This window comes from Sus scrofa, chromosome 10, assembly GCF_000003025.6.
Source record: "Sus scrofa isolate TJ Tabasco breed Duroc chromosome 10, Sscrofa11.1, whole genome shotgun sequence".
Lineage (NCBI taxonomy): Eukaryota > Metazoa > Chordata > Mammalia > Artiodactyla > Suidae > Sus > Sus scrofa.
Window position 1 is genome coordinate 66,972,975 of NC_010452.4, and position 23,897 is coordinate 66,996,871.

A 23,897-nucleotide genomic window follows, 5' to 3' on the forward strand; every position below is an offset into this window, starting at 1 on the left:
AAGCAGCCCGGGACAGTCACTCCTGAAAGGAACGCTCGGGACCTCGAGAAGCCCTTGGGGTCGGCCTCGAGTTCAGCCGCCAGCCTGACCCGTTGCGGCTGCCTCGTCTGTGTTCTGCCGTCGTCCCCGTCGTGACAAGAGACAGGAACGGTTTTGTCGGACACAGAGACCCAACCTCGATGTGGGACTGGGGCCCTGTTAAGTGGGGCAGAGAACACGGAGGCGACGAGAGCCAGCCGGGGCCTGTGGGACACTGACGACGCTGCACTCGGGCCAGCGCCCGCGCGGGGCCGCTGGTGTCCGCTCGGGGCCGCTGGTGTCCGCTCGGGGGCGTCCAGGGCTGTTGAAAGCGCGCATGGGAAGATCGAGGTTTGGGCAAAGTCTGCCGCAGGGGAAGCCGTACCTGCCCCGACCCCAAGCCGGGGACGTGCTTTCTGTCTCGGGATAACGCAGGGGCTACGCCTTTTGGAAGAGCCCGGAGTGCGACGGTGCGTCGAGCGTAACCAGGTTTGACGAGGTCAGCCGCGTGAGGGTCACAGCATCGCGGCATCAGGACACAGGAGTGGCCCATGCAGGACCAGGCGTAGGAGGGCAGCGCAGACCGCGCAGCCAGGCCCCAGAGCAGCGAGCAGCGGACCGCCCCCCAGAGGCCCCCGCCACCCGCTTGTCTGGAAGGACTGCGCGGGGAGGCCCTTGGGCGCGAGCTGGGCTGCAGTGGAGCGTGAATCCGGGGCGGAGGGACTGAGACGCGAGAGGCGGGCGGATGAAGCCTCTCTACGCCCAGAGAAAGGGTGCGAGCTTGATCCCAGATGAAGCACGGGCCGTGGTTCGAGTGTCCTCTGCTGCGCGAGGTCATGAAGGATGCTCCGCGGGCCGCCCTGAGCGGGCGGGGCGTGGGGCTGCGGTGGAAGGAGAGGGGACAGGTGTTCCTGCGACGCTGGCCTGCGCCCCCGTGCGTCTGTCGCCACGACGTCCCTCTGCTCCCTCCGCGGCGCAGAGGAAAGCAAAGCAGGCCAGCGACAGCTGGGTCCCCTGCCATCACGGTAAGACCGTGTGCGACCTGCGTGACCCCATATGACCCAGGAGGTTTACAGACAGCGTCTGCCTCAGGCCCGGCTCCCGCAGCAGACGTGGGGTCCTGGTTGATCTGGATGCATCCAGGACTCCTGGCCGAGGGTCTCTTTCTTCTTCAGCAAGTTCTCAGTGTCCTCACTAATCTTTGGCTTTTCAGAGTTCCCACTGTGGCTCAGTGGGTTAGGAACCTGACTAGTATCCATGAGGACTTGGGTTCGACCCCTGGCCTCGCTCAGTGGGTGAAGGATCCAGCATTGCCGTGAGCTGTGGTGTAGGCCAGTGGCTGCAGCTCCAATTCAACCCCAGCCTGAGAACCTCCATATGCCGTGGGTGCAGCCCTAAAGAGAAAAAAAAAGTCTTTGGCTTTTCTTTCAAAGGAGTTCTAACATTCCCGCTTCCGTTTTTTCCTAACATTTCCCAGAGACGTGACGATGGCCGACGTGTAAGGAGCCGTCCTGGTCCGTCCTAGGGAGGACGGGGGGCCTCCTGTGTGGGCTCCCCCGAAGGGGAGAAGGTGTCCACCCTCTCCAGCCGTGGAAGGGCCCTGGCTCCTTGGAAGAGCTCCCCACGCCCTCTGCAGACGGCAGTGAGGTCTCCAGGCCAGTGGTGGCCCTGACCCGGCCCTCGTGGCCGTCCTGGGGGGGCGGCCGCCAGCGCAGCTCTTTCTCCTGGTCCCGCCGTGGCCGCGCGCCTGGCCTGCATTGCCGTCTTCTTTATCAGAAACAGCCTTCTTCCTCTTACCCTGTGCAATTCACACTTGAATTTCCTGGCTATTGTCTACACGCTGGTAGGTCCTTAGGGCACTGTTTTTTGTTTTTTTGTGGGTTTTTTTGTCTTTTGCCTTTTTTTTTTTTAGAGCTGCACCAGCAGTATATGGAGGTTCCTCGGCTAGGGGTCAAATTGGAGCTACAGCTGCCAGCCTACACCCCAGCCACAGCAACGCGGGATCCGAGCCGTGTCTGTGACCTACAACCACAGCTCATGGCAATGCTGGATCCTTAACCCACTGAGTGAGGCCAGGGATCAAACCTGCAACCTCATGGTTCCTAGTCAGATTTGTTTTCTGCTATGCCACGACAGGAACTCCTGGGTGTTTTGTTTTTGTTTTTTATAATAGAGAATGTGACTAAAGCTATTTGATCTCTTCTAAGAAAAATGTGGCTAGAGACAGGTGCAAAAAAAAATTGCAGCTAATTTTAGGTCAGAGTCCATTGAAGCTTGAATCATTCTTGAGATTAACAGGTTGAAACAAGGCGAGCAAATAAATTCCACACAACCAGGAGGAACGTTTTGCTGAGGAGTTTTGTTGGACTAACAGGTTACAGTAAACTGTTGCCTGGTTCTACCCCTAATTTACCCAGTTCCCAGTTTACCCAGGAGGTGTCGGGACCTCCCCACTGTCGGCAGCCGTGAGCAGTGTGGATCCAGTGTGGCGTGCTGAGGTGTGACCGTGGCTGCTGAGCCCGTGTGTTCTTTATTATATTACTACGCAGCATCTCCTGTGCATCAGGTGGGGTTGGCACCCTGCGGCAGTGCCTGCTGGATTTCCACCCACTGTCTGGTCCCATCTGATGACACGGGGCTTGCAGATGCCGCCGCCTGTGTGTTCCCTTTTCTGCTGCCACACCTCCTCATGACCACAGAGTTTTAGGTCTTCTTTTATGCCTCGAAATACTCTCAGGTGGGGAGACAAAAAGACCCTGGGGGCAAGCAGAACGGCTGGCTGGCTGGGGAAGTGAAGGGTTCCCACACTTTAATGGCTAAGAAAGAAACCGCTCGTAATATTCTAGCCCAATGCTTACCTGTCGGTTGGATCCTGACAGAGCTGAGGGCTTCGTGTGCTTTTAGGAAAAGTGTTGAAGCCTGTAGCGTCCGTGAATGATATATTTGTTTTTACCAAAACTCATCTTCCTAGGCTATTATCTTATACGTTGCTCCGTTTGGTTTCTTAATGTTCTTTCGTGTGAGCGGAAGGCTGCGGGGAGGCGTTCATCAGCAGAGAGAAAATTGGGCGGATAATCAGCTGCGTTCCTGGGGCTGCAGTCATGGGAGGGGCCTGACCTCCAGGGAGGCATCCTTCATGCTGGCTCATCTTCTTCCAGTGCCACCTCCGCCACGTGAAGGATGCCTGGGTTTTGTGCAACTCCCGCGCTCGCAGCGTCTCTGGGTCTTTACCGCGGTCAGAGGTTTCCGGACGGTCTCCCGTTCCTGCCCCCGAGACGCGTTCTCACTATTGTGCCTGACCGGGAACACAGCACAATGAACGTTTTCCAAAAAGGCAGAGACGTGGGAGATGCCTTTTCATGTCACAGACTTCTTAGTGTTCCTTTCAGGAAGTGGAGTCCAGCCAGGTGACAAGAATTCAAGGAAAGGAAATGGGTCCGGGAAGGGAGGGGAGCCTGGGGAGCAGGAGCCACGGAGGCGCCTGGCCCTCGCAGCCTCTGTCTCCCATCGGGTGGTACGTGGTCACTGCAGGCAAGGAGAGTCCCCAGGCTGTCCCCTGGGGTCCTGCGAAGACCAAAGCACAGGTGCGCTTCAGATACACCCAAACGACTGCGCCGGCCCGGGCTCCGAGCTCACACACGGGCTGAAGCTTGTCTGAAGCTGGTCGTGATGCTGAACAGGAGGTGAGCAGAAGGCCGCCTGTGGCCCAGGCTTCCTGGGAGGGAGCCGCTGGCTTTGCCGTCACTGGTTCTGGGAACCGCAGCCAGGAAGCTCATCACTGTGCTGCCTTTGGAAGGAGTTTCAGTGGGACGCCCTCTCCAGGTTGATCACAGCCTCCTCAGGTCCGAAGCAGGGACGCACGCCCCTCCCTGGACGGAGGCGGCTCCCCCCCCCAGCCCCACCTCTGCTGCTGCCCCGCCGGGGACCTGCGGGCTCCTGCCTCTGGGTCAGAGCTTCCTGCACTGCGCGGCCGGACCCACCAGCGTCTGTGCCCCAAACGCCTGTTTACTCCTGAACCAGTGAGCCAGTGAATGAACGAGTGAATGAAAACGAAGCGACTCACTGTGTTTCAGAGGGACATGCGCGGTCCAGAGCTGGGAGCACCTCGCAGGCCCCGCATCCCCCCTTACTGTAAACTGCACCCCAGGTCAGGCTGCAGCCTGAGCCCCCAGCGTCCTCCCCGGAGGAGGTGTGTTTGCCTCCTGCTGTTCACTTGAGGGCACCTCCCTCCCCCACGTCCTCCCGTCCCTCTCCCCTCCCCGCCCCCAGTACCGCTGCCTGGCACCCCCTATAACCTGAAGTCACCAACTTTTAACTCCGCTGAGCTGTCACTAACTTGGTTCTCACGGCAGAGCACTTCCGACGTGCTTCACACGGTCGTGGGGACCACGGCCACGTGAGACCAGATTTGTCCCACCTGCCACCCCTCCCTCTGAAGCAGCTCCCCCGCCCTTCAGAAGCTCCCCTCTGCCAGTCTGGACCCTTCAGTTCCAGGTAGTTTCCCACCTCAGGGGCGTGGAGGACCGGCCCCCATCCCCAGCTCCCCAAGTCTGGGGTCCACACTGGGTTCCACAGCCCGAGCCCCAGAAGCTCCCACTTCTGGGTCTTAGGACAGATTTCTCTCTGACCCCTTATCAGATACTTGTCGAGTCACCCTTGAGGCACAGGTGCTGTCAGAGGTGAGCCCAAGGGAGCTTCCTACCAGGGGAATGGTGATGGGCGGGCAGTGTCGCTGCCCACGTGGGGCCCCTGCCCGGTGGGGGCCATCAGAACCAGGAACAGAGCCCCTGGGACGCTGTGGCCCCACACTGCCCTGGCGGGGTTGGTGCTGGCTCCCACGGAAAGGTGGTTTGAGCCTCAGCAAGCGGCACCTGCACCCTCTCACTGGGGCCCCTCCGGGACCAGGCGCGCCCGGCATTGCAGCCTGGGCTTGTGCAAGGAGAGGGCACAGCAGCTCTCCAGGCTCAGGGAAGAGCCGTGGGCTGATTCTGTGTTTATTTACCCCCCAGCCCCCGGCCCAGTGCCTGGCTGGAGCACCTGCTGGTTTGCTTGCCAGGGGCGCTCAGTCAGTCAGTGCTTACGTGGGACAGGCCTCTCTTCAGCTGCCTTGTCAGAGGCCCGGTGACAGTCCCCACAAGCCCCCCCCCCGCCCCGTCCTGCACCTGGAGAGACCCAAGCGCACTCAGAGCCTGTCCTGTGTCCTGGAGCAGCGGGAGGCCCCGGGCCAGACCCAGCCTCTCTCCCCTCGGACCCGGTGCTTGGCTCAGCCTGTGCCTCTGACAGGTGGCCTTGGCTGCCCGGGGTCCACTGCATCTGGTCACTCGCAGGGCCCCTGCGCCCCTCCCCACCGCAGCCTCCAGCCCGGGCTCGGCCCCCTGGCTCAGGGTCTCCTCGCCTTGCCCGTCGTGCCCGGGGCTGGCCCCGGCCGTCCTGAGCTCCTCAGGCCTGGTGTCTGTCACGGCCTCACTTCACCCTCAGCATCACGCAGGCGGCATCTCTTCTGCCATGTGTCGCCTGAGCGCCTCTGGGAAAGCCGCTCTGGTTTCTGTTAGGACTAAACGCAGCCAACGTGGCAGCAGGTGGGAGCGTGCGGGGCTCTGTGGGGGTGGAGGGAGCAGAGCCTGGGGCTGGGGCTCGTTCCCCCGCCCCGCCCCGCCACCAAGCCGTCTGCTGTCACAGTGACGGGAGAGCGAGCTCTTTCCCCAGGCCCTTCTCTCTCCTCCTCTCCGGTGACACCAAACACAGACCTTTGTCCCTGAAAAGCCTCCTCAGTCCCAGAAACGGCCCCCTCCCCAGGAGCAGGCCCCTCAGGCCAGCTCGCTCCTAGAGGGCGGAGTGGATGCTGGGGGCACCTCTGCAGGGGACACCTGCACACACTGGCCTTGGGGCCGGAGGCACTAGGCCTTTCCGTGTGTCAGCTGGGCCTCTGCCGCCCCCCAGCGTCCGCCAGGGGCAGGTTGATGGGGCTGCAGGTGTCAGCAGGCTGCTGGGTGAGGGCAGGACATCGCGGGACATGGGGGCTCATGAGCCACGTGCTCTCAGCCTCTGTGTCTCCCCTCCGCTAACACATTGCTTTCTTGGTAAAACCAGATGAAATGAACCCCAAAATGCAGCCTTCCAGGTGGGAGGCGCCACATGAAAGCCTTGAAAGAAAGTGTGAGGGTCATGCTTGCCTCTTCCCTCCACGGGCCCCTTGGGGGCTGGAAGCTCCTAGAATAAAATCCCAAAAGACGCCTGTCACCTGGGCTGGGCGCCTGGACTGGGGACCGGCCTGCAGTTCCCCCGCTTCCGTGGATGAAAACGAGCACCGCAGGTCCCCCGGACTGCAGGCTGGAGGTGGTGGTGGTGTCATCGCTGTCCCTGGGCTGCCAGGGTGGCCCTTGGGAAACACAGGTCAGTGCTGCGGAGGCCCTGCTGGGTCGCTGGATCGCAGTCGCCCGCACACGGTTCCCTGGAGGAGGGAAAACGCGATGGAGCAGGGGCGGGAGGGCCACCACACCCTCTCCAGCACCCGCCCTTTGCCCCAGCATCACCTGCCGCCCTGCTCCAACGTGCCAGGTCCGTCTTGGACTGTTTTGGCAAACGTTTCTCCAAATCACAATGAAAATATCCCTTTTACAAGTATAGTTTTTGCATTTACAAAACCTTCCTCTTTCTCCTGCTGTTTTTCCCTCTGGTCACTGACTTTTTCCCAAATCAAGGAGCATTTCTCTCAGGAAGGCGTGAAAAATACCGGAGAGATGCAGTATCATCTCCTCCTCCACTGCTTTGACAGGCAAACCGGGCGACCGGTACGTGTTTCTGGAAAGCCAGCAGCGCGAGTGAACCTCGTGGCCCTCAGAGAGGCTCTTCCTGGAGCAGGTCACAAAGTAACAGGTTCACGTGACCAGGTGCCCGCGGGGGGCCATCCATTTCATACAGGAAACACGCAGTTACTTAGACGCAGATGGTAACAAGCTCTTTGAAGCCCCTCGATTCCTGCTTTGGAAAAGTGACATCTGCGAACGGGCGTGTGAGTAACATCAGCGTAGAAATGAGGTTTCAGGGGAGTGTGTGTCTGCGTGGATTGGAGTAGAAGGGGCACCTCGTGCTGTGGGGGATTGACTTGCGATCGGTCAGCACTAGGGGAAAGCGAGGCAGCAGTCCGCTTGGGCTGAGAAAACTTCAAGGGTCGTCACACTCCATTTTCTGCTGTAAGACGGATAAAAACCTGGGCATGGAAATCGCCGCAGTATTTTCATTAATTGGGAGCCCGTTAGAAACTCTGTTGAATTCTAATCACCTAAGATTCAGTTCTTGGTTTTTTTGTTTTGTCTTTTTGCCATTTCTTGGGCTGCTCCCGCGGCATATGGAGGTTCCCAGGCTAGGGGTCGAATCGGAGCTGTAGCCACCGGCCTACGCCAGAGCCACAGCAACACTGGATCCGAGCCGCATCTGCAACCTACACCACAGCTCACGGCAACACCGGATCCCTAACCCACTGAGCAAGGCCAGGGATAGAACCCGCAACCTCATGGTTCCTAGTCAGATTCCTTAACCACTGCGCCACGACGGGAACTCCCACTTCTTGTTATAATCGTTCTCCAAACCAGTCTCTCGAATATGATTTTGTGAAACGGTTCGCAGCTCACCAAAATATTCGGCACAAAGTCCAGTCTCGTGTCAATGTAAGTGCCTGAAACGAACTGTCCGCGACAGAGAGAGACGTGGCCGCGACCCACATTCCGCCCTCGGACCCGTCGGGAGCGCAGGTGCGGTGAGGATATGGGGGCCTCGCCTCCGTGCGCAGGTGTGGTTCACCTCCTTGCTCAAGGCCAGCCCCTTTGTGACTCCCTATGGGAATGTCCCCCCCACCCCCAAATGATGGCAACTTGACGGGCCCTTTAAGGCTGTGTTTGGGGTGTAGGAAATACGCCTTAGGGTGGAGAGGCCGGTGGGCGCTTCCCACGTCGTTCAGGGCTAGTTTTAATATTCAGAGGCCTGTGCGGACTCTGGATGACGATAGTCTAACAGACACACCGTCTCCCAGGTTCTGGCTGTGGAGATGGCGGGGAAGGAGATGCAGCCTGATGACGGCGCGGAGCGCTGCCCGGCCATCGTGAGTGTGGACAGAGCAAGCACCCAGGTCTCCACAGACACGCATGGGGAGATCGCGGAGTGGGAATGGTGGGGGATGCAGGGGGAGCCCATGGGGGTGAGGAGGGAGCCCGGGCTCTTTGGGAGAAGGGGCCAGCGGCAGAGGCCCTGATGCAGGGCTGCTCTGCGAGGGTGCTGACCGCCTGGCCAGGTACTCTGAAGCCCCGGGCAGGCAGGGCAGGTACCCGCGGCTCCAGCCCAGCCCTCCGCATTGCGAAGCTCCGCCCTGTCCAGAGGGTTCCTTGTGAAAAGACACCGAGCACAGCAGGAGGTCCCCAGTCGTTCTAAACACCCCGTCACTTTTCATTTAGGGACATGGCTCTGGAGGTTCCCATTGTGGCGCAGCAGGTTGTGAACCCCGCTAGTATCCATGAGGATGCGGGTTGGACCCCGGGCCTCGTTCAGAGGGTTAAGGATCCAGCGTTTCTGTGGCTCTGGCGTTAGGCCGGCAGCTGCAGCTGCTGTTCCACCCCTCGCCTGGGAAATTCACAGGCCGGGGATGCAGCCCTCAAAAGACAGCAGCAGCAGCAGAAGGCATGGCTTTGTGCTAGTTTTCATTTATTTACGTGCCTTTGTTTCTGTTACCCATTTACAATGCCCACCAGGCAGGCTGAGGTGGTCGTAAGAGTGAATGACTGCCATGAAAGCAACCTTCCTAAAAATAAATAAACCGTGCAAAGGACCCGTTTAGGCAAAAGCAGAATCTGTGCCAAGGAGATGGTGAAAGTTAAGGAAATGGCGCCATCTAGTGGCTGCCTCCATTCACACAGTTGCTGAAAATCAAATTGAAGGCTGTGGAAAGACGGCTGTACTGGGAAGGAAGCTGTTTATCAGTGAGAGGAAATAAGGCGATTAAAGAATAGGCATTATGTGGAGTCCCCATCGTGGTGCAGTGGAAACGAATCCGACTGGGAGCATGAGGTTGCGGGTTTGATCCCTGGCCTCGCTCAGTGGGTCAAGGATCCGGCGTTGCCGTGACCCTCCATATGCCGTGGGTGCGGCCCTAAAAGGGCAAAAAATAAAAATAAGAATAAAAAAAGAGAATAGGCATTATATTTCACCATAAAAAAAGCCAAGATGGAGTTCTCTTGCGGCGCAGTAGGTTAAGGATCCGGCGTTGTCACTGCTGTGGTACGGGTTTGATCCCTGGCGCAGGAAGTTCCACATGCTGCGGGCGTGCCACCAAAAAAAAAAAGACTGAGCTCTAACCGGAAACAATGCTAAAATTCATTGACGGGATGGTTCTTCAGAAACCAGCTCCGTTTCGTGCGTTCTGTGATGCGTCAGGCTCTGCCCATGGCTCTGCCCTGGGAACAGATTTCCAGTGTTTTAAGCGGCGGGTCTCCCAACTGCACTCTCCCACCAGCCCCACAGCTGTGCTGTCATCCATGTTCTTAGGACCCGGTGACGCCACTGCTGGTTTGACAAGAAGCGCCAATGAAGTGAATAAGTCTTAGGAACATAATATTAAGTGGCAGCCCCCCCCCCCCCCACAGACCTGGCCATGTCATCATTTTACAAGCTGGAGGTCCGCTACATTGAGAAATACGAATATTTCAGGATGACCCGCGGATGCAAACGACACCAGGAAGGACCCTGGGATCCACGTCTTCTCACTTCCCACTGGGTTTTGTCTTTCTCTGGTTTTCACTGTAACTCCTGGGAGAGGGCTTCTGCCAGGGAATGACGGTCGACCAGTGGGGAGCCTTGGACGTCAAATCCCACCCTGGGCCTGGGCCAGCCCGTGAGTGGACAGGCATCAGCCCGGGGCCCGTTGCTGCTCGGCCTGGACACAGGCTCTGGGGCTGATGGACACCGGCCCCGCCGCAGGGCTGAGGATGGAGGCCACTGCCTTACCGCTGTGGACACCAGGCACTGTGACTCCTTTGTCCCACGTGTGGGTTCATTTAAGGAACTGCATTTCACATCCTTGGTGGAAATGCAGAAAGAAGCCTTTTTCACGATGTTTCGTGTGAGGGGCGTTGCGTATCTGGTCTTTTCACTCAGCCCCAGGAGGCTGCTCAGCCAGCGTGTCTGAAGTTCAGAGGCATTTCTGCCGCAGTACTTTGAAGCATGTGTGGCGAGGGTGAGCCTTGCCCAGAGACGGCCGGCCTCTCCCTTGGCCTGGGGCTGGGCCTGGGGCACACCGAGTGTTAAAGCGTGATTAACAGCGGGGCCGTGGACCTCGCAGTATTTGCTCGACTTCAGGAGGCGTCTAGGGATGCAAGGTCAGCCCGTGGATGCGATCGAATCCCAGTAAATGCTCTGGAGCCCCACCTTGGGGTGGGGGAGCTCCCCTGGTTGGCCAAAGCCCACATGTCCTTGCCGGGAGGTCGGCACTGGCCTGCCTTCGATGGGAGGGGACGCCCGCCGGAGGCTGTGTGGGGTTTCGGGGGCCCTGGCCCGGCCCCGCCCCCCGGGGGATCTGAGTCTCTGTCCTGCTGCTCTAGTCAAGCGTAAGGTCAGCCTCCGAGTCGTGGCGCGCTGTCCCAGGACCGCTCAACCCCCAAACTACTGCTATCCCTTATTGACCCGGTCAAGGGTTCACTGACTGCACCGTAGAAAACTGAGACATGCGCACGTGTGCAAAAGAAGCCTCCGAAGCGTGTTTCTTTCTGGAGCTAATATCCAACTTGACATCCTGACGGTACCAGGAAAAGTCCTTCATGAGTCGCTGGCCAGGAGCTAAGACAAGCACCCTCGGCGTCGTGGGTCCCACCACTTTGCTAGCGTCCCCTCCCGAGCCATGTCGTCTGTGCCATCACTGCTGGCATCCCCTGCGTGTCTGCAGCCGCCCGCATGTTGAGCACGGCCCTCGGGAGGCAGGATGCGCTGAGCTGAGTCCGGACGCTGGCACCCCTGCCTCCTGGTGCCCACATCAGTCCCCGAGGTCGTCCTTGGTGGGGTGATCGGCACAAACATTGACTCCGGTCAGGCTTGCGCTCCTCGCTCCCCACAAAGACTTCTGACAGCGCCTGTAACAATTGCTCTCTGCACCCCCAGCTGCCTCCGGCACCCACCAGCTGAAACCCCGTCTCCCCCTGACGCTCCCCTGTGTGGGACTTGGTGTTTCTGCTCCAGCTGCACTTCAGGTGACACCATATGGAAGTGGATCTTTTCCGTGGACGAGGGTCGCTTTCAGGTGGCTGAGGGGCCCTGGAAAACGCGTCTCCCACTGCACTGAAGTGGCTCCCCCAAATCCTGCTTCCCAAACTCCCTGTGAGGAACGACCAGTTTGGTTTTGTTTTTATTTCCCAGGAGTTTTCTTGTGGCATAGTAGGTTAAGGGTCCATCCAGCATTGCCAAGCTGCTGTTGTGGCACGGGTTCGAACTCCAGCCCAGGAGCTTCCACATGCCACAGTCGCGGCCAAAGGGATAAAATAAATAAAATGAAATTTCCAATCCTGGCCAGCTGATACTTTTCTAAAATAAAAAAGGAATTGTTTTCTAAAAGAATGAAATAAATACAACATAGGGACCCTGCATTTTTAACATTAAAGAAATGATGTCTTTACATTGGAATGATACAAATGTTTCTAAACTCTCTAACTCCAGTTTCTGCACTTAATTTCTTCAGTTTCTCAACCCTTAATTTCATTATGTTCACATCTCCACGCTCAAGTTTTGAACTTAGTTTATTTCAGACCAGGAGCAGCAGCTGGGGGATCAGGCTGAGTGGCACAGCCCAGGAGCTTCTCTGCAGGGGGAGGTGCCCTGCCTGACCCTGTGGTGTCGATTTCATGAAAGTTACACAATGATGTTTCATATCATTAGAGACCAGGCCTACAGAAAAAGAACAAGCTAAAGATTCAAAACCCATTTTTATTTCACATAATGATGGATCGTGGACAAGATGTTGAATCCTAAGCAGGTCTCGCAATTAGGTAAATTTATGTCTAAAACCACTGAACATTGATTTGGAGGCTAAGTGTTTCCACAGCAATGCATGGACTCTGTTGGGATTCATTTAGAAGACCGTAAGTGAGGCAGTTAATCAGATCACCGATTCTTTAATCCAAATCCTGCATAGTGACAACCAAGGCAGCCCACCTGCTTCACCGATAACATATTTCCTCTGAATATTAGCTTTAATGTTGCCCTTATTATAGTCTAAGAATTTGAATATTCAGTGTCTTTTAAATGCCAGAATCGGTGTTTAAGTAGCTTATATATATAATTTATATTGAGAAGTCTAAATGAAATGCTTTAATTCAGTGGTTAGGTTATCTGATGGGATGAATAATGAACACAGACTTGGTGGGATGACTCATGTGGGCATGGACTTAGTGACGAGCGTTTGCAGCGGCTCCGTTTTTACTCCTAGTGTCATAAAGGTATGGACTCCGGAGAGCTTTCTAAACGTACCCTTCCGTGAGGGCGGCTTTATCCCCCAGTTCCCCTCGTAACAAAAGGGTCGGAGAGTAATTGAGAAACCTGGTAAAGGTACTTACTGAGTGATAAATTCCTCGGAAACCAAAAAAAAGGCCAAGGGAAAGTCTGAAAACAATGGAACAGCCTTCCTCTTCTTATCAGGGTGCCAATTAAATGCTATCACGAGCTGTGTGTGGGCCTTGGGTTAGAACCTCGGATACGCTACCTCCTTAAATTCAGCTAAATCCCACGAAATAGATTTCGTTCTGTCGGCCCCCTTTCATTTTACGAAGTCTAGTCATAAATCCTGACAAGCCCGCGGTATTTATTCCTTCGGGTTAATTGAAACAATTTCTAAAGTATCAGTTTCAAATTGAGCTATTTCCAGGTGAAGAAATCTGTTTGTCATTTGTAAAGAAACAACAGGTCGCAAACTCTTGTGTTCTGTGTTTGTGTTTTAAAGTGACATTTCTTTACCAAGGAGACCCCTTAAGATGGTATTCGATTATTAGAGCGACAGGTTTCATCACAGTGGGTGGTAACTGGAACTGTCAACTTCAAAGCTCTGAAGTTCCATTCCCTCAGCCCCTCACGTGAAGAAGACACTCTGCCGAATACTTTGTACCGTCTGTGGGGTGGGTAATACCATCCCTCCAATACGGAAAGCGAAACACAAAGCATTGAGGTCACGTGCTGAAGGTCGCGTGGCTCCTGAGCCGCAGATCGGAGATCTGAATCCTGACGTTTCCACCGCGGTGTCCCCTCCACGTGCTCCTCAGCCACGCCCTGGAAATTACAGTTTACACATTTCCGGTCCGATGAAGAAATTCATGGGCGTCAAGGCCACGTGGAAGAATCGAGACACGGAGATGCCCCTCTTGGCTGAGAGGAAGCAGGAGAGAGGGAAGCGAGGTCTCTGCAGAGCAAAGGCTGCCGAGGCGGGATGACCCCCAGCTCCAGGGCCTGTTCTCAGGGATTAACGCGAACTGCCGCTAAGCGCAGAAACGCTGAGCGCCCTCCACGTGCTGCAAGTGGCACGAGGAACCAGTGGCTTTAATGTAACCTACACACGGCCTCTGTCTTCAAGGAGCCCCAGATGAATGAATGAATGTGGGTTTTTCCCAGGACAATGAACGCAGAAAACCAGAGGCTGGCAGCAGCCCCCCTTACCTTCACCCGAGGAAGGTGCTGGGTGGAAGCCCGAGGCTTCCTGTGTGATGTTTTCTGCTGACCTGTTGGAAAGCATGTCGATGGGAACTGTACCCATTCTTATTCACTGTTCTTACCGAAGCCACGTACACGCCTGAAAAAGAGCCGTTTCGGGAAGGGGTAAAGTGAAAGGAAAACATGCTTCATCCCCCTTTCATGACCACCCCCTAGAGATGAGCATGGGTTTTTATGCTTCCAGATGGTTTTGATTTTGCTGTGACATCTGTTTCTACATTTTTAGTTTAAACATTCTTTTGGGCTGTGCCTGCAGCATGAAGAAGTTCCCAAGCCAGGAATTTGAATACGCGCCACGGCGATGACAATGCCGGATCCTTAATCCACGAGGCCACCAGGGAACTCGGGAACATTTTTATTTTTAAAAATAGATTACACTGGTGGTTTCTCAGAAATTAAAAATAGAATTACCATCTGATCCAGCAATCCCACTTCTGAGCGTATACCCCAAAGGATTGAAAGCAGAGGCGCAAACAGATGCCGGCGCACCCATGTTCACAGCAGCCTTCTTCACAACCGCTGAAGGTGGAGGCAGCCCAGGTGTCCATGGATAGATGCCTGGATCAACAAAATAAGCTGAGTACAGACCACGTAATATTATTCAGCCTTTAAGAGAGGGAATTGTGACTATTCCGCAACACGGATGAGCCCCGAGGACACTGTGCTGATTACAACACACCAGACGCAAAGGGCCGAGTCCTGTGTGATCGCACTCGGAGGAGAGGCTTGGCGACTTCAGAGTCACGGACACGGGTGGGACGGCGGGAACCCGGGGCCGGGGGAGGGAGCGGGAGCTGCTGCTCGGTGGGACAGCCTCCCGTCGCGGCAGATGGACAGGCCCTGGAGACGGGAAGGCGGCGGCCACACCGTGTGAGTGGACGTGGTGCCACAGGACGTGCACTGAGAAGGGTCACAATGGCCGTTTCAGCTGACGCGTATTTTGACACAAAAGTTAATTCAAAACAAAACAAAACAGAGACCCTACTTTTCACAGTTTGCAGCGTTTGGGCAGCCCCACCCCCGTGACGGTGAGAGGGTGGTGAAGGGTCCCTGTCTTCCGGGGGCGGGGGGAGCGGAGGCCCTGCCCCCGGAGAGCGGGCTGGAGGCTCCGACAGAGCGAGTCAGAGCGAGCCGTCACCTGCCCGGGACGTGGGTGTCCAACGTGCAGCTGCCGTGCACGCAGGTTGCCGGCTGTCCGCGTGCACACGTGCCCACAGGAAGCTGAGGCAGAGAGAACCGCCACTTTCCGAAACAGGTATTATTTTACCAGTTGATGAGCCAAGTCGTGCTCTAAAGTGTTCCCAGCAGTTAATATTCCCACCAGGTTATGTGGGCGGACTTACAGAGGCACCGATCAGTTTCAAACAGGTAAATCTCTGCCAACCGGATTGGCGAAAAATGGTTTCACATTTCAATGTCTGCAGATAGGAGTTTGAGGAAAAAACTCAAACTCAACATCTAAGGACTGAGGTGAGTTTTTTGTTTTGACTGAGCCTGTAGCATGTGGAAGTTCCCCGGCGAAGGATCGAACCTACGCCACAGCTGTGACCCAGGTCACTGCAGGGATGACACTGGATCCTTTAGCCACTGCACCACAAGGGAACTCCAAGGGTCTTTTTTTATTGGTCATTTGTAATTCTGTTTTTGAACCAACTTTACCAATTTTTTGGGTTTTGGTATTTTTCTAAGAAATTTGTAAGAATTATTTCTATAACAAGGCCATTTTCTGTTATGAGAGTTGCAAAATTTTTTATTATTGGTTGGTCTTTTGACTTTGTAATGATACTTTTGTTGTACACACATCTTAAGATTTTCTATAGGACTTCCTGTTGTGGCGCAGTGGTTAACAAAGCCGACTAGGAACCATGAGGTTGCAGGTTCGATCCCTGGCCTTGCTCAGTGGGTTAAGGATCCAGCGTTGCCATGTGTAGGTTGCAGACACGGCTCGGATCTCATGTTGCTGTGGCTGTGGTGTAGGCCAGCAGCTACAGCTCCCATTAGAGTCCTAGCCTGGGAACCTCCATGTGCCATGGGAGCTGCCCTAGAAAAGGCAAAAAGACAAAAAAAAAAAATTCTACTGACAAATGTACCAGTTTTATCCTTTGTGGATTCCGGATTTTTATACCATACTTACAAATAATTCCCAAATTTTGTTTTACATTTACTCATTTTTTTATGTTTTTCTAAGACCATTTTATTTTAAACTTACTGAGCTATCTGGAATCTTTTTTTTTGGCTACACCCACAGCATGTGGAAGTTCCTTAACCCACTGAGCCACTAGGGAACTCCAGAAACCTCTTTTGGTATAAAGAAATAGGTCGATATTGAACTGATTTATCTCAACATGGTTCTTTTTTTTCTTGTTTTTTTTTTTGTCTTTTTTCCATCTGAGGCATATGGAGGTTCCCAGGCTAGGGGTCTAATTGGAGCTGTAGCTGCAGGCCTATACCACAGCCACAGCAGCTCGGGATCTGAGCCACGTCTGCAACCTACACCACAGCTCATGGCAACGCCAGATCCTTAACCCAATGGCCAGGGATGGAACCCGCAACCTCATGGTTCCCAGTCGGATTCACTAACCACTGCGCCACGACGGGAACGCCCTCAGCATGATTTCTTAAATGATCATTTGTTTCCTCAGTGGTTTAACGTGCTTCCTTTATCATATATGCAAATGCCACACGTTCTGAGTCTATTTCCGGACACAGTGTTCTGAGTCCCTGCGATCCATCCATCTCCTCCCCCTTGAGCAGTAGCCGTCTGAGCTGGTTTTCTAGGGCCGGGGCGGGAGGGGAGATGCCACACGCTGGGGGCTTCGACACCAGCATTCACCGTCTCCCCGTGGAGCCTGGGGCCTGAGATCACAGGACTGGATTCTCCTGGCGTGTGGACGCCGCCTCCTCCCCACGTCCTGCGTGATTGTCCCTGTGTGTGTGTGTCCTCATGTCTTCTTTGAAGGACGGCTGTCAACTTGGGTCGGGGCTCCGCCCTAACTGCATTTACCTTAGTCACCTCTTTAAAGACCGCAGCTCCTAACAGAGTCCCCCACTGAGGCCCCGCTGGGGCTCTGACGCATGAATGTGGTGGGGACACGTGTGCCGAAGCTCATGACACCGTCTCAAAACCAGAAGCGAAAGATGGTGGCGCGCTCACAGCAGTGAGAAAATGTGCTCCTGTCTGTCTGACCCGTGACGGCTCAGGTCATTGTCCACTTTCAAAGCACAGCCAGCAATCCCAGTGGACAGCTCGGCGTGGGGTTGCTCCGGAAACACAGACAAGGACACAGGTGTAGAAAGGGGCTGTGAGTCAAAGCAGACAAATCTGCTTCCAGCTTGTCCGTTAGCTCCAGACCCACCCCCGCACACGCACCGGGGAACAGCCCCTCAGAGGGTGGTGGGCAAACATCCTTCGGGACCCTGGGCTTTGCCTCTGACCAGCTGCCCTTGGTGTTTGGTTGGTGTGTGTTAGTTTGAGGCTCAGCCCATAGCATGTGAAAGTTCCTGCGCCAGGGATCGAACCTGTGCCACAGGAGTGACCCAAGTCGCTGCAGTGACAAAGCTGGACCCTTAACCCGCTGCACCACAAGGGAACTCCCAGACCAGCTGCCCTGACCAGCTGCTGAATCTTAGTTCTCTCTCTCCTGGGATCTGGATTTCACATGGGAACAGAGTCTCCCCAACTTTATACTTTCAAACTCTGGTCCCTAAAGACCCTTACAGTAGAAACAGGACCAGGTGGGGTGCCCTGGTGGCCTAGTAGTTAAGGATTCAGTATTGTCACTGCTGGGGTGCAGGTTTGGTCCCTGTCCCTGGAACCTCTTCCTGCCTCGGGGGAGGCAGAGAAAGAAGGGAGGGAGGGAAGGAAGGAAGGAAGGAGGGAGGGAAAAAAGAGGAAAGAAAGGCAGAGAGAGGCAAGGAGGCGTAGAACCAGCCCCGTGCTTCCCATTTCGGGAATAGTGTCAATATTCCCCAAACGTGATGTATTACTTGACATTTGGTCACATCGCTGCCCGGATTGGTAGTATTGATGACGTTATTGATAGTATTGATACAAAAGTAATCTTAATGATCAGTATGTTGAGATATGTTGAAATCAGTCCATCGATTGGCCTCTGAATTTAAAACAGGACCAACGGAGAAGGAATTAAAAGTGGCTTTTCCCCCATTGAGCTTTTTATTGTATAAATATGCTATTGCCTCTGGCTTGTTTCCACTAAAAGGCCATTTCACTAATGGATATTTATTTCACTGCCGGAAGAAGAATACATAAAAGAGCCGTGTAAATGGCGTCAGGGGTATTTCTACCCCCGTCTGCTTCTATATGTTCCTGTTTATTCTTTCTCCAAAGGACACGTATCTGTTTCAAAGCTCCAAAAAGTGATCGGTGCAAATTCAATCACGATCATTTTTTTCCTCTCTGGATGTTAAAACTCCTCCTTTGTACAAATACGCTAGACCATTGTAGAATGTTTCCTGGAAAAAACCAACAATCTGGAACAAACTTCACCTTCGTTCCATGCAATGATTTTACCAGTAAATAAAAGTCAAGAAAGAAGCTTGGGGGGTAAGAGGAGGGGGAAAAAGTGAATGGATAGCAACAAACTGCTTCTTTTTAGGAATAGAAACCAGACAATTTTATTCTAAACCCTCAACAACAGATTCGAAAGACGTGAATTTTAACAACTGAATGTTTTCTTTGTGAAGACCCCTGGCATCGCATAATTCAGGAAGTGACTGATTCTAGCATTGCCTTAAGCAGCATAATGGCCCCAAACGTGCCACTTCCTGGTCTCCGGAGCCTGGGAGTCTGTTGTGGTTTGTGTCAGGGAAGAATTAGGGTTGCCAGGCAGATGGCCTTGACCTAAGGGAGGGCCCAGTGTAATTACCAGGGTCTTTAGTCAGGGAAGCAGAGGCAGAGGCATCAGATGCAGGGAAATGGCATCAGAGGAAAGGCTTGGACCAGCCACTCCTGCCTTTGAAGATGGAGGGAGACCCAGGAGCGTCCTCTAGCGGCTGGAAAAGGCAAGACAAAGGGTTCTCCCCAAGCCTGCCCTGGAGGCACACCCCGCGGACACCTTAATTTTAACTGGGCCAGAGCGTCCATAACTGCAGGGCCCTGCCTTTCATCTCTGCCCAAAGAGCTAACTTCTAAATCTTCACCCAAAATTTAGCCACAGCCAAGTGCATAGCCTATCCTAGGCGCTCAAAAAAACATACGAACGAAAGAATGACAATGAACACGGGGCACCCCGACCTTGAAGCCAATTCCAGAAGTATTACAAAGTGCCTTCTCATGTAGAGCCTGTAATCCAGGACCACGGAGCAGATCCAAGGTCAAACGCGGAGCCTTGAGCTGGATGGTTCTGCCTGGTGGTGGCTTCGTTATGCAAGCTACCAAATCACTCACAAGGGAACGGGAGCTTGAGTTGCTGTTAAAACATGTGAAACGTATAAAACAACCAGACATCGAGGAATGGCTGCCCTGGGAAGAGGAACACCCCAAGAGCGTACCCGTCTTTGGCAGGTGCCAAGTTTTCCTTCCTTCTCCTCGTTTGATCATTTCCACCCGGCAATGACCCTTGGCGCGCAGCCTCCGATGCGTCGCCTTCCCTGTCGGTAGTTTTCCTTCCAACATTCAGGACGTCGCTTTGTGTCCTGTTGAAGGGCTTCGGGCAGCCGCGACTCCACACGGAGGCTGCCGCCGCGGTGGGGGCGCCTTTCTGCCTCAGCAAGGAGGTGACCTTGCGCGGGAGTCAGAGGCCCAGCCTGATAGCTGGTTCTTGGGGCGTTTTAATCTTCAGGCGTTTCCTATGACAGGAAGCAGAGACAAGGTTCAAACGGCGTGTTTTAAAAGTATAAATGAGAAAAGTAAAGCTTTCAGGCCCTTAGAAGAAGTTTAGTATCACTGTGTCCCCGGGGTAGGTGCAGTGTGGTTTGAAGCAGCAATTCAGCCCTTTTCTCCATATAAATTACAAAATTTATCGAATCTGTTCTCCAGTGACCTACTTCTGGGTGTCTATTCCTGGCTGTTTCCAGCTTCCTTTGGCCTCTGTGCCTGCCTCTTCCTCTGTGCTAAGACACACTGTCTTGTTTGCTGTAGCTTCGTAGACGTCATAGGTCTAAACGTCCCTAATAAGAGTTTTCTTAACTCTCTAAAATAAGTTTCCCACACTGTCCTTCAAAACTGCGTTGCCGCTTCCTGACTCTTTGCTCCTTCAGCTCCGTTTTAGGATCACGTCGTGACTTTGTTAGGATTGCGTCGCATTTTTGGTGAGAAATGGCATTCTTACACTGAGTCCCTATCTCTGAACAGAGAACGGCTTGCCCTTTCCTGAGCTTTTCGTAAACGTCTTTTGTTAAAATGTTATATGAGGTTCACAACTAAAATCTCCTTTTTGACCCCCACTCAAATCGGAGTGTATTTGCCCAGGCAGGTGAGAGCTCCAGCTGGCATCTGGCTGGTTTTCCCCTTACTGAGTTGTGCTAGATAGTTAGAAACAGAGAGAGGTATAGGAAAGTGATACATGTCACTTTTTTTATTTCTGCGTAGTATTTAATTATATAAACATGTTATATTTTACTTAAGAAAATTCTTCTTGGAGTTCCCATTGTGGTGCAGTGGAAACTAATCCGACTAGTATCCATGAGGTTGCAGGTTGGATCCCTGGCCTCGTTAAGTGGGTAGGGGATCCGGCGTCGCTGTGAGCTGTGGTGTAGGTCGCAGACATGGCTCAGACCCCCTGTTGCTGTGCCTGTGGCGTAGGCTGGCAGCTGTAGCTCCGATTGGACCCCTAGCGTGGGAACCTCCATATGCCCCAGGTGTGGCCCTGAAAAAGCAAAAAGCAAAAGAAAATTCTTCATGGTAGACTGGTACGTTGTTCAGTGCTAGTTATAGTTAAAAGGGCTGCAGGCACATCTTTATTTATACATTATTGTGCCCTTGCGAGAATGTGGCTACAGGGTAATTTTCATGAAGTGAGATTTCTGGCGAAAGAGTACATGCATGTAAAATTTCTATCAATGGAGTTCCCCGGTGGCTTGGTGGGTTAAGGATTCAGCATTGTCACTGCTCTGGCGTGGCTTTGATGCCTGGCTGGGGAACTTCCGCATGCCGCGTGCGTGGCCAAAAAAATAAATAAATAAGTAAACAAAATTTGTGTAAATGATGCCTAAGTGCTTTCCCAAAGGGAAAAATTATATATAGTACCACATGGTACATAGACATAGAAATATACCACATGGCACGTAGAGCTGAGGGATCTGCCACGTGGCACCTGGAGCCGAGGGATCTGCCACGTGGGACGTAGAGCAAGGAGGAAACCCATCCCTGTAACCTCACACTCCTCACTAACCTTGAGTCAAACTGCTACATCTGAAACATAGGATAAGATCCCACTGTTATTTTAATGTACCTCTTCTTAACTTTTTTCCCCATAGTTATATATAAATTTGTAAAAAAAAAAAAAAAAAGTTTAACCTGTTTTTATTAAAGGTATTAGCCAAGAGGAATCTCGGCATCATCTTAGGTTTTCTGGAACAACCACTCAAAACTCCTGAAGTTAAACAGAGTTCAGGGGAGACGTGATGTGTCAGAGGTGGGTATCAGGGAACAGCCAGAGGCAGAAATGGAACTAAAATCTGCCAAATCAACACGAATTTCTGAGTGGGTCATTTTAAACAGAAAACAAAACGGAAGGCTCAAGCCAGTGCTGAGGCCAAGGTCGCAGTTAAGACCCAAGACGATAAAACTATGGAAGCTTGAGGGTTGAGAGACAACTGGGGGGAAATCGGGCCTCTTCTCTTTTACAGGCTCCACAGAAAGATGAAATGCCTTCTGCAGACTTATCAGTAGAACTGTTCGGTGGTTGGCAAACATGTGACACAGAATAAAGCTTTACTGAGGGAAGAAGGAATCTGCAGGAATGAGCATTAGGGTTCCCAGCCTGCGGCGCTTGCCCTCCTGCCTCGTCCTTAGCCCTGACACTTGATACTTTCTATCATGTTAACTTTGGAGACACTCACTTTGCAGTTCCAACAGTCATCACTTGCGCTTCATGGTGGATTCAGAAATAAGGGGTTTGCAAAATTTGCAGCATGTATTTTGTCAGTGACATGCAATCCTGGAAAACAGCATATTCAGCTAAACCACGTCATGTTTTTCCTGCAGAGGTCAACGAACCTTGACATCTCAGCATTCGTTTTCAAGGGCTTCATAACAAAGTACCACAAATGGGGGGCACACAGGACCGTACTGTCTCACGGTTCTGGAGGCCAGAAGTCAGAGCTGACGCACAGGTTCGGCAGACTGGTTCATCCGGAGGCTGCGAAGGAGAAAGTGTTACTTCCTCCCCGCTTCTGGTGTTGCCGGCCACCCTTGGGCACCTTGGCTTCTGGGAGCACGGCCCCTTTCAGGCCTCCTTCTCCTGTGTGTGTGTGTCAATGGACCCACTACCCCCTTTTATAAGGACAGCAGTCCTACGGGATTAGGGGCCCATCCTGTGACCTCGTTTTTACTTGATTGCCTCGGTCAAGACTGAGTGAGGTCACATCTGTGGTTCTGGGGCTTAGGGCCCCTGCATCTTTTTGGGGAGACACAGTGCTACACATGGCACTCCCCATTCACCCCACTGCCTCCCTCAGTCCCCGCCAGAGTCTATTCTGACTCTTCTGACAACGTGCACTTGCTGATTTTACTCCTACGGCTTCAGGATAACACCGGAGAGGTTTTTGCAACATAGGCTATTGCATAGAGGACTTTTGATGTTTCTTTTCTACATTGCAGTGATCTGTGTTCATATAAATTCAGGTCACATATGAACATTAGTATTATGTCAGTTGCTCAAAATAATTATTTATGAATTCTGTGTGTGTCTGTGTGTAGGTCAGCCGTCAATGAGGTTTATCCTGTGGGAACATTCTACCAAGTGGCAATTACTGGATGTATATAGCATTTACTCTTCAGAGAGCAAAATGTTATAACCTCCCCTGCCTCCGCTTCCTGCGCAATCAAGCAGGGTTAATAACATCAAGATCACAGAGCTATTGTGGTGACTCAGTAACATTTATCACCCAAATTCTTACTGGAGGAAAGGTATGTTTGTGTCCATAGCTTCTTTTCATTACCTCGTCCTGGTTCATCCGGGTTCTCTCAATAAAGAGGTACGTGGTTAACTGCAGAATCCTCTTCATTCTGGAGAGCTTTTGTAGATATGGTGGCTTTTCCCTGCAGGATTACGCTCTGCATTGCTGCCAAAGCGTTTCTGCGCTCAGATGGATTGCACCTGTCTACTTACTGCTTTTTCTTTAGAGCCTGGAAGAAGGGGCAGGAAGCCTTGAGTCCCTTTACAGACCTCGGGGTGGGGAGAAAGGAGGGAGATGAGAGAAGGGAGGAGGTGAAGGCTCTGAGAAACTGAGGGCAAACTTGTGTCTTGCCTTCTCCCAAGTCCCTCGGATGCCGGGCCCAGGTGTGTTTAATCCCAAATGCCCCTGCAGGCCCACCTGCTCAAGTTCTGTCCACCTGAACCATTCCCTGAGGTTTAAGAAGGGCATGGCGTGTAGTCCTTACAGACACGAAATGCAGGTGGGGGTGGGTGGCTCAGTGGGCCCGCACAACTGTGCGGGGCACGAGACCTGTCCTGCCGTTTACTGGGGACGTTCTGTTTGGGACCATTCATGAGAGCATGGCATCATGGAATCGTGATTCTAAAGCCATGCGATGCAGTCGTCGGACCTTATCCAAGAAGCCACACAGCCCAGGGCTAAAGCACCTGGCTGGAGCCTGAAGCTGGACGTCCTTCTCAAGTCACTGCAGGAACCCGCCGACGGAAGCGTGAGCACGCAGAGGTGTAGGCACACAACCTCCATCCTGGAGACCAGTGCCTACCCGTGGCCATAGGACCACACAACTCACCTGGCTCAGCTTAAGTCCGCCCCTCCCCTGCAGCTGCCCGCCCTCACCTGGGCAGGCCCGGCCCTCGTCTTCACAGGCCCACCTCTCCCCGCGCAGCCCCGGCCCTCGCCGTGCGGGGCTGTCTCTTCCCTGAGCAGGCCCGCCCCCCCCTAGGCCCCGCCCCTCTCCGCCGGGCCCTGGGCCCCGCCCCTCTGTCGCCGGCCGGCCCCCAGGGTCCCGCCCCGCCGCCGCGGGGGCC

The 23,897-nt window shown here is 53.7% G+C and overlaps 2 long non-coding RNA genes across 3 annotated transcripts in view; one reads left to right on the forward strand and one right to left on the reverse strand.

The window, feature by feature from the left end:
• Window positions 1-4,055, forward strand: part of LOC102159132 — a 31,558-nt gene extending 27,503 nt beyond the window's left edge. The window contains exon 4 of the long non-coding RNA XR_002336446.1: window positions 3,177-4,055. This is a non-coding gene — a long non-coding RNA (uncharacterized LOC102159132). The remainder of the gene's footprint in view (window positions 1-3,176) is intronic.
• LOC102159626 lies at window positions 17,677-23,788 on the reverse strand. Of its 2 annotated transcripts, XR_002336447.1 has the most exons (5): window positions 23,707-23,788; window positions 22,873-23,099; window positions 21,929-22,070; window positions 19,261-19,557; window positions 17,677-19,178 (listed from the first exon to the last, which is right to left on the reverse strand). It is a non-coding gene; the product is annotated as an uncharacterized LOC102159626 (long non-coding RNA). The 2 variants fall into 2 exon arrangements; XR_002336448.1 differs by lacking the exon at window positions 21,929-22,070.